Below are 7,418 nucleotides of genomic sequence, written 5' to 3'. Positions count from 1 at the left end.
ACACCTTGCACTAAATTCTTGACTTCAAGACATGCAATGCGCTCTAGGGGCTGCTGCCAAGTTGATATACATCAGTGATTAGAGCCCGAACCACTACAACCATTAAAGTCTATTAAACAAATGAACGGAACTTGTTTCCTATCCTGCTCCAATAAGTTATTAGACGGCTAATCAAGGCAAGCCTATAGAGGGACCACGATGTGTACTTTCATGGTTAATTAAAAGAAATAGTGACAATGATAAAATAAATCCTTAACCACCAAAGGTAAAGTAGGACGTATTTCAGAGAGGTACACTGCATTGCAGTATGTTAAAGAGATATTATGTTGTATTTAATAATCTTCACAATATAAAAATGATTTCCAAGAACTTTACTCCTGGACAACAACATCCGTGACTAATCTCTTCATCAAGTACCACTGATAATACCTGACAATTATATTACTAAAGCATGGTAATACAATATTATTAAGACAAAATGTGACTATATTGTAAATACAACATATTATCAGAATGCAGATTCTTTGATGAGAACAAGTCTTCCCTGCCACTGACCCTCAGGATACATGAATACCCTGCTCTCATATTTCTGGTCACCTGGAGAGAAAAACAGACGGTCAGCATTGAAAAAGTGGCAGAGAGGAAGCAAGCCATGCATAGAACAACACAACAGGCAAAAGAGTCAAGATAATACGATGGAAGGAAGAGGAAAGACATAAGACCAATGAAGAGAGCAGACAAAATAGCGCCTTAGTTTTTTTGTAGAAACAGGAGGAAGAGAGACAGGAGGGAGCGAGTTTACTTGAAGAGAGAGGGGAGTGGCCAAGTCGGTACAAAAAAAAGCAAGGGTAATAGTGATGGAGGCCGGGACAGCAGAGCCCATGATTATAATGAACTTAATGAAGGGTAAATTGGACTGATGAGAAGAATTCGGGGGAAGATTTACTTAGGTAGAGTTTAAACAAGTGTGTTTAATCCTCTTTGAAATTGGAGGATGTCTTCAGCACATCTTAGGTCAACCAGTAGAGAATTTAAGATGGGCTCCTTCAAGAAGGCCTGTTCGGCAGCTTTGCAGGAGATCAATTTTTGTTTTATTCCTGAGAGGCTCCACATTAGTCTGAGCACTTATTGTGAAAAGTTTTGGATGTGATACAGACCACCTTAAATGTAACTCTGTCTTCAATAGGAAGTGAGTATAGGTCTCTCAATGTGGGTGTTATATGGTCTAACCGCCTAGTTCCAAATATCCTCCAATCCGCTGAGTGTAGGATGGCTTTCATTAGTGTATACCTGATCTTGGCAAGAGCGGGATTACCGTAGTCCATGTGAGCCAGAACAATAGGTTGAAGTGTAGTGTAGAAGCCTTTGGCAAGCCGCAGGTGTTTGGGATGCCTAGCACTTGCATTGCTTGTGCGTATATTTACCACATTTCGCGAACTCGAATTATGAGAAATGCATGAGGGACCTTGGCTTTTGCTAGCTATCAAAGAGGCACATTTCCATGAGAGAGGCCAGCTGGCTTCTTGTTTTGTCAAGATAACCCCATTTCTGACTAAGTCCAGACTCATTGTCGTGCATTTCCTTTGCGATGTGACATTTGCAGCAAACGTACGTTTCCCAAACGTTGGTGCTTGGCACGAAAATCCTTTCACATTGCTAAACAGAATACCAGACCCAGCGTGCCAGAGAGTGTCCAGTGGGCAGCATCTCAACAGAGGTCTGCTGTAGAGTTCTTAAAAAATCACTACTGGTTGGAGAATGGGGGCACGTGATTAGACTTAACAAGTCATAGTAAAACTGGGAATTTTATGATTCTGTGCGAAAACAGCAAGCACACATTTTGCAGTGTGAATGAGACTTTTTTGTCTGTTGTCTTTGTGAATTTCTCCTACTTCATAGCAGTACAGTCAGTGTATCATAGGCCCTAGCAGAGAGAAAATTGGCCCCTTGGGTGCTGTTTGAACTATAAAATGTAGCCATAATCAGGATTCAGTGGGCCCTTCAATCCTCTGGGCTCTGGTGTCACTGCACCTGCTGCACCAATGGAGGCTACGCCCCTGCTACTTCATTTAAAAAGATTTTCACAATACTCAATATAGGCTTGATACAAAAGTAAAATGGAACAGGCTATTAGGCGCATGAGGACGATAAACTAATGAAAAAAGGTCTGGACAGCAACCGAGCAAGAGCTTTTCCGAATTAGAAAGGGTCAAGCAGGAGGACATGCAGTGTGAGTAAATCACAGGCCTGAAAAGGGCAGATTGGACAGTCTCCGCCTGTTCTACGATCACGTTCTGGGCTTAATTCTTAACAACAAGACTGACACATGCTACATTGAATGGTTTGTAAAACATGGAACAAAAAGAAAGAGCGAGCAATTACAGAGCAAGCATAACAGGCAGACATTCAAAAAAAGCAAAGTGCAGGAAATCCATGTCTTTCCAACCCAAGCAGTGCATCGTAGTGGCCTTCAGAAACATCAGCTCTGTGAGATGATAACAACACGACATAACGAAACATTCCCTAACAGAACGTAACACAACACAACTCAACTCTATGCTCTGCTCAAAACAACAGCCAACAGCCACGTAGTCCGATCAGGCATATTAAAATCAGTGACAATGAGCCAGGGACTGCTCCTCACAGTGATCATGAGCTAGGGCCTTCGATGCTCCATGCCAGAGGACGAGGGCAGTCTGATTCAATTCCACAGCCCCCGGGCCTGTTCCATTGCTTGCATCGTACTCTTTGCATGGGTTTATTTAGTGCTACTGGGCTTCCTGCTTTCATTGACTAGGTTGATTATGTGTTAATTGTCTTCGCCATGCACTGTTCTGTGTCAGTGAAAAGGTCGCACGTCTGTTCCAATGCTAGACTTGCACCCTTCTGTGCCTGTGGACAGGGCCTGCAGGAGGCTGCATCCTGGCTTAGCGGGTCAGCAAAGCTCCTCAGTAGTAAATTCGTTTGGTGGGTCTTCCTTGTAGGGTACGGACTCCTACTGTGCTGGGTTGGTGGCTTTGGTACTGACTGTTCTTTGTTTCTGGACTGGGGCTTACACAGTTCAGTGCTAGCAGTCTCACGTGTGCCCAGCCTTAGCTCTTAGTCAGCTGAGGCCAGTAGATTTCTTACTTAATTGTTTAGGAGTTGATCTGTTAAATGGTAGCTGGTGCTGTGATTTTCTCTGTTCTGGATAAAGAGACTAGAATGCTTCCTGTTGTGTGTTAAATAGCCTAATCAATTTTGTGTAGTATATTACTGGGTAGGATCGGCCATTGTATCAGTTAGTCAGCTAAGGGTGGCCATGGTATGTGTTAGTGGGCGAGGACACACACAGTTGGGCCGAGTTTGAGCTTCACAAACCTGAGGTTAAGCCTGGAGGCCAGAAGCCTTAAAATCAATATCATGGGCAATAGTTACAGCACACACAGGATCCACAATCAGCAACAAAGACAACCCAGATACCTTGGTCTTGTTTAGTGCACACAAACAGGCACTAATAACAACCAGCCACATCCACCACTTACAACATCAGAACATGTCCTCCATCACGGCCATGTCTTTTTCCATGTCTGCATCAATCTTTTATCTGTCAATCCACCCATCGATCCATAACCTAGCTATCTCTCTATACACTTACCTATCTATATAACTATGTATCTTTCATCATTCTATCCTATCTATTTAACCTATATCCTGGTCTAGGTGGTACTTTGTAGTCAAGCCGCCATGATTCAAGATGGACAGATTTAAAGTATGGTGGCCGATGATGGGACTCCTGGATCCTGGCCCAATAGTCGTTTTCACTTGGGAAGTATCTCCTTTAATTGTTTCAATTTGGCTTTAAAATAACAGTTTTATTCCAACACAAAGTTTGTTGACAGTTGCCTTAGAATTGTGCATCTGATGGCATGTTGTGTTGCATCTCCCATTAGTGAGAGCTTTTTATATCGATGAAGAGGAAGATTTGGAGAACATCTGGAGTACCACGTCCACCTTTATCATCCTCTTCCTGTTGAGCCTCTCCTACAGCGCCACTGTGACCCTGTTTAAGGTATGTCGCCTGTATGCAATATTTTGCAACTTTCTGGTACAATTACTAGAGAGAAACAAAAAAAGACAGTTAGGTTTTGTTCATAGTGCAACATTTTTGGGAATCGACAATGTGAGGACTATATGGTTACTTATGTTTTAGTGATTCTCATTTTGCAATTTAAAATTTAAAGCTGCAAAGCTAGTGTTGTAATTACATGCAACAGCTGAATACATACATACATACATACAGATGGTATTGTGAGGACAATGCACTGAATGTGTGCAAATTGGTCTTCCATACATTCAATGGACTTCATTTGTATTCATTTGTATTAAGAGCAAAGTGGTGTTAGCACATCAAAAAATGCAGTAATTCCACTTCACTCTACGAGAAATCTTTGACCATTAGCACTAGGTAAAAGAAGGTGTGTTCGGTAAGTAAATAATGTATGGTGTTTTTATCTTACTGGAGGGAGAGCAGTCATTAACTTTAGACTTTAGGGTACAGTTTTGTCTTTGAGAGCCCAGGGCTTCACTAAGTTACATGGCTTGTTAGGTCTGGCTTAACAGTGCAACTTTCACCTGATCTTATGTGATCAACAAAAACGAGCTTTCAGAGTCCTTCAGAGATAGGGACATGGCTCCCCCATATACTTGTTCCCACTGAGATTTAATTAGGCTGGATTTGTGTTCTTCCACAAAAAATCGACTGCCTTTGTTGCACTTTTTGGCTTGTGGCAAAGTTTATACTTGATACAGAAGGACTGAGTTGGTTATGGTGGCAAACAAATCAGTGATCAGGGTTATAGGATTAACCTGTTTATTATGTAAGGTTATGATACAATCATTAAGCCTTATAAACTGATTGTGAAATGCTTTTGTTAAAGTCAGTATGTATTTAAAGGTGGATTGTTATTACTCTGAATTAAAGCCTACAAATAGGTATTTAGATTTTTGTTACACGGAATCTCTTGGACTACATCAGTAGGCAGCTGTTTTGTTGTTGTACCTCCTCTGACATAGCATCATTATGGAAGGAGATTTGTGTTCTGGTAATCTTTGTTGAGGTCTGTTGGGAGAGATGGTATTTTGCTTTGCTAACTGTCCTTTTGTATACATGTGCAATTTTATGGCTGTATTCATGATGGCATAGGGCTGCCCTGTTTATTATGAAAATGTACTACAGAGGCAGTAGGTCTGGATTCTTTATCACATTATGCTACAGGCTGGGGAATGTTATTTGGTTATGTGTAATCTTGCAAATTACCATAGTAGGCAATAGTTTTGGTATTGGTCAGCCACTCTGACAAACCCTGGGAAAATAATTTCACTGTGATGATTCTTGTTGCACCTTATTGAGACAACCTGTATATTGTTTTGCCATCTGATATTTTATACATATTTGTAATTTTATAAATGTATGCATGATGGTTGCCAGCTTATGTCCACTTCAGAAGGCCAGAGCTATATATAGCATAAAACCATTGGTAAAGGCTAAATGTCCTGTCAGTTCACTGGGAAAAGTTATGTCAGATGCCATAGGTGCTATCTGTTTATGATGAAATGTTATGACAAAGCAAATAGACTTACACTTTTATTGTGAAGGTGTGTACAGCAATAGGCTTTTATGGTTGGATTGTTGATACACTGTGCTAAAGTCTGTAGGCAGGTATTGTATTTCATGGACTCCCATAACTGACTGTAGTAGGTAAGGGTTTCAGTGTTGGTGACCCATCTGAATAAAACATGGGGCTAGATAATTTGCACACATGTAATCCTTATTAGACACTATTAGTGGGGATTTTATATTGTTTTTACAACAGTATTTTATACATATTTGTAACTGTATGACATTATGTTTGATGGCTACTTTGTATGAAGGCTTATGGACCAACAAGTTAGAACTGAGTTGTATCTGTTTACAAGTGAATGATACAGATCACAGGTCTGATAGTTTATAATGAAAAGTTATGAAAAAGGCAGGGGACAGAAATATAGATTGTGGAAAGCATTTGTTAAATCCAAAAATCGTTTAAGGGTAGACTATTATTACTCTGTATTGAAGACTATAGATAACAGGCAAGGGTTCGGCAGCTGGTTACCTCCTCTGATAAACCTTGGGCGCATAAGATTTGTGTATCCAGAATCCCTGTAGGGCCCTCACTGGAGAGGTAGAATCATGTTTTGCCAATTGTAATTTTGCATGTGTAGTAATGTTATGATTGTATGTCTGATGGGTGCCTACGCTTAGTACAGGAGGCCTCATTTGGTTAAGGTGATAAGCCAGAGAGCAGTTTGGTTCATTAGCAAAAACATTTCTGTTGCCATTGGTCGGGTCTGTTTATTATGAAGCAGTTATGGTAAACACATTTCATCTGCTATTTTGATTGCAATAACATATTTTAGAACTAATACACATTTAAAGTTGTATTGTTATTTCTCCATACTAATGACTGCAGATAGGTATTTTATTTCATGAGATGTCACAGATTAACTTGTAGGGAATGCTTTTGGTGTTGGTTACTGCCTCTGACAAATGGTACAGAGAAGAAGATTTGCACTGTAAAAGTTCCTGCTACAATCTCTTCTCAGCTGTCTGGTAGGATCTTGTAATAAAAATAATTAAGTAATACATACATAATTCATACATCTGTTGTGTCAGAGGGTGAATGCAAGAGCGAGCCAATGGATTGATGACTGAATGCAAGAGTACAAAGATAAGTGACAGAGTCCATGTATGTTGAAAGAGAATCCCTAAACCCACCAAGACGCCAAAGTCACATTTCTTTTTAAGCCAGGCATATTGGTACATGTAGTGATAATTTGGAGGGTTGAATAAGGAGAAGTACAAGTAAAACGGTTGCGTTGAGAGGTGATAAACACTTATGTTTTTTCTCATTAATTCTAGGTGAAATAACTCCAGGAATCGAACACACTCCATGAATAGGAGCATATATTCAAGAAGTGTTTTGCTAGTACCGGTTTGATGCCTGGGCACTTTACCGACGGATGATATGATGCTAGAATGAACTGAACTCAAATTTGAGCGAACTCTTGTGTAAATAGCATTAATTTTAACACATCACTCACAGTCATTGGGCCCTCTACAGTTCTTTCCCATTTTACCCCTTTGTGGGGTTATACTGTTGCCAGAACATTCTTTCTCGTAGGTGTGTTACTCTGGGGCACATAGCTGACTTGTAATTACATTTGTATATAAAAAACACTGCATTCAATGACACACATTTTTCAATATTTGTGGAAAAGGCCTTTCTGGATGCACAAAGCCGACAGTAAGCATCTTTGTTATTTATAGGCCTCACACTCACAACCTGGTATGTCTGTGCTTTTCAGTGTGTTGAGCTCAAATAAAAAAGTTAAGTGAC

General features: G+C 40.3%; 1 long non-coding RNA gene across 1 annotated transcript; it reads left to right on the top strand.

Annotated features, from left to right (window-relative positions):
• The first annotated feature begins 3,875 nt into the window (after nt 1–3,875).
• LOC138299733 (uncharacterized) lies at nt 3,876–7,418 on the top strand. Its single transcript, XR_011204825.1, has 2 exons — nt 3,876–4,051; nt 6,941–7,418. It is a non-coding gene; the product is annotated as an uncharacterized lncRNA (long non-coding RNA).

Source organism: Pleurodeles waltl, chromosome 6, assembly GCF_031143425.1.
Source record: "Pleurodeles waltl isolate 20211129_DDA chromosome 6, aPleWal1.hap1.20221129, whole genome shotgun sequence".
NCBI lineage: Eukaryota > Metazoa > Chordata > Amphibia > Caudata > Salamandridae > Pleurodeles > Pleurodeles waltl.
Note: the sequence above shows the minus strand (reverse complement) of the source record. Positions and strands in the feature narration are given on the sequence as shown.